Raw genomic sequence first — 3,417 nt, forward strand, 5'->3', positions numbered from 1 at the left:
CCCCCTTAATACCAAACTATTCTACCTCATACAATCTCTTTTTCGGACTTTCATTTTTTTTAATCGAACGATTTACACTGACATACAATGTCGAACTTTTCAGTAACATTTTGACACTCCTGTTTTATGGTAACCTTATAACTATGCCTTCAAGAATAAATCAAACGTGTTTTGCTCTAAGTGGTATAGAGTTTCATTACAAGAAAAGACTCGAGCAAAAAGAGGTAAGAAAGATTAGCAACACACCTAACATAAAATAATAATAAAAAAGAGTTCCACCTCCCCACCCCTAAAGTACCGAATATTCTCATAATGTGTAATAATGTGAGATGTTATAAACATCTCTGTCGCCAAGCTTGGTTTGCCAAAAAAAACCAAAACAAAACAAAAAGCAAAACAAAAAACACAATGTCTCAGTTTGACTGTATGGAGAAGGTGCCTTGCCCAATTTGCACGAACCCCCTCTCGACTTTGCTGATTTAGTCCAAGGGAACAACGAGGTCAATACATTTGGAACCAGTAGATTTGCAGGGGCTGCCAGAAGATAGTTCGGATTATTCCTCCCTGTCGACTGCCTTAGGGGCCCTCCTTTCGGATTTGCTTAGGTTTTACTCCATTAGCCTTTCATACTCCAATATGCACCTACAAGGTAGTAGGAACAGCTGCAGGTAGTACGATCTACTGTCATTATAGTAGCAGCACTAAGACTGAATAGGGAGAGTCAGTAAGTAGTAAGTAAGTCTTATCGCTGTAGTGTTACCATGAGCATTTCTCTAATCTAGCGAACTAATTCTTCTTATGACGACGGTAGACATAAGTCAACTTTGACATTCTGCAAGCCATTCACCCTAAATCCATCAATGACTTAACAACTCGAAAGCGACAATGGCAATAATCGCACTCATGGAATAAAAATTAGGAATGTGAACTCCCCTGAACATCATACCAGACTTGCCTTCAGAATACGAATGGGTGTTTTTGGGTGCATTCTGGTCTGACTTGTCTGGTAAGCGTTATCGATAGAATTAAAATATCAAACATGTCAAATTACACAATATGCCTACAGCCGATAAAATAAACATTAACCTTTCACACAACTGAAAAGTATGCCTCGGTTTCACTCTTCCAATCGGTCATTTGTCGTTGTAATCTTTTGTCCTTTCACAGGGTTTAGAACACAGGTTCTCATAGACTATCAAGCAATGTTGATGTAAAGGTTTTTAATAGATGGCTGGTTATTGACATGTGACCTTAAACCTCAGAGGTTGGACGGGACTAAAATGAAACTCCCCAAAAAGACACACCAGAAAAGAACACCCCATGTCGCTACCGGGGGATCCATTCCCGTGACGCGAAGTTATTTCAACAATATTCTCTGTTGATCTGCAGAGACGCTTTATCTCATTCCTCAGGGGTTGACTTTGATCTGCAGGGTCGAATCAGTCTACCTCCTAAATGAAAATATTGTCTTCAAATAAAGGAGACGCATCGTTAACTTGGCAAAATTGGTTTAACTGATAACGAGAGAGGTAACTGTTGTATCTCCAGTAAATGTTATACTTCTGATAGAGTCATCCCCCTTTGAACGCCAGCTATTGATTCTAAATCCTCTGTGATAAATAATAAGCCAATTTCAACCACGCTTCTGACCCTCATCTTAGATTGAGGTGATGCCTTAATAATTCAAATCAAACTTACTTTAGAAAATTAACATGATTAATAATTACAAACAAGCTTCGGTTAAAGTTAACTTTATCTCTACAGGTCATAAACAAGATTTCTTCGCACAGACTGTTTTGAAACAGCTAACTTGCCTAGATTTAAAATGTAGGCCTACTGGGTTCTGAAACCTCAACTTAGCCTTATCTCATATTCATCCAAGAAAACGAGGAACTAGTTAAAGAGCCGATTGTACCGTTCAGATCATGCTTTATTCACAGGTCAAAAGCATGATGTACATGTAATTATCTTGCGAAAGTGAGAGTGGACAGCACCAAACACACGTCAATAACAAACACCCCCCTTTCCTCCCACACATGCAAACACAGAATTCTCTTCTTAAAAAGAAAAGACACAGAAAAAAAGAGATACAGCTAACACAACCACAAAAAAAGAAAAAAAAAAGAAAAATGCCAAAACGAAACAAAACAATAACCAAAAGACACGCCTACCCAAAAACGACAGAAAACAAAACGCATTAAAAATATTAGTGAATGTCTCCCCCTTTTTGTCTCCAACATGTTGGAAAAACACATTACATATTAAGTTACGACGCGCAGTATATCACGTAATCAGCACGTTCCAAACAATGAGTCATGGGCCCATGTCTACGAAAGAAGTTCACCAGAAATAATATCTTCTCTGATAGCTTGATTTTCTCGAGAATCTTTTCAGAAAGATTGCTCCATTGAATTGGATGAGAGGAAAACCCCGTCTTGACAGTTCACAGTGCCCCATTTGAGTATTGCAGTTTGCGTAACAGTGGTTAAATTCAGATCAGGTAAAATCGCTACATTAAAATCAACAAGTTAGGCTTGTTTTGAGGCTTGAGGCTAAAAACAAGGTTAGAGTCTGAACAATAAGTACCACTATGTAAGATCGACAAATTGCAAGCGATTTGAAAATTTTTAGAGTCGTCAAATCATTAAGTCGTGAGGTGTCGACTTTTGACTAATTGCATATTCATAAATAGAGTGTAAGGACCCCCTCCCCCCCCCCTTTTTTTTAAACTTTCACCTGACTTTCATCATGCAAGGTACGGCACATAACTTCTAAGGACATGACACGCGTTATTTCTACAGATGAATGTACTGAATAAAACGCTGTCTTCTCCCATCAGAAACATAATGTTAGTCACAGGGTGGCTTTTGATGCATTAGAAGTTCTCAGCATATAAAGGTAAAGTTTGGTTTAGTTTGTTTAGCAAAAGTTCAGAGAGACACACACCTTCTACTGGCCTCTGTGGTGCAGAAGTTAATTGTTTCTTATTCGCACGAGGAGACCCAAGTTGGATTCCCGATTGGAAGGGAACGTTATCCAGTATCTCGGTCTTTGTCCTGGGATTTTTATCCCTCTCTGGAATACTCTTAGAATATCAACTGCCCCCCCCCCTCCCCTTCCCCCTCTTTAGAAAAAAAGAGAAGAAAACAGAAAGCACCTAAATTGACTAGGACGACCAAAAAAACCCAACCCAAACAAGAATCAAAAGCAAAACCAAAAAGACGTACTGCTTGCGATGTTTTTGCATTTCTTGCTCATATGTACGGAATCACTACCGAGTACTCATTTTTCTTAAAAGTCACATAAAGGCATCAGCAGCGTCAGTCAGAGAATATCACATGTACTGTGTAACTTAATTCGTTGGGAATGACAAACATCAACATGCGAGCGCAAAATAATTAGAAAGACGACTGGGGG

This window comes from Aplysia californica, unplaced genomic scaffold (assembly GCF_000002075.1).
Source record: "Aplysia californica isolate F4 #8 unplaced genomic scaffold, AplCal3.0 scaffold00008, whole genome shotgun sequence".
NCBI lineage: Eukaryota > Metazoa > Mollusca > Gastropoda > Aplysiida > Aplysiidae > Aplysia > Aplysia californica.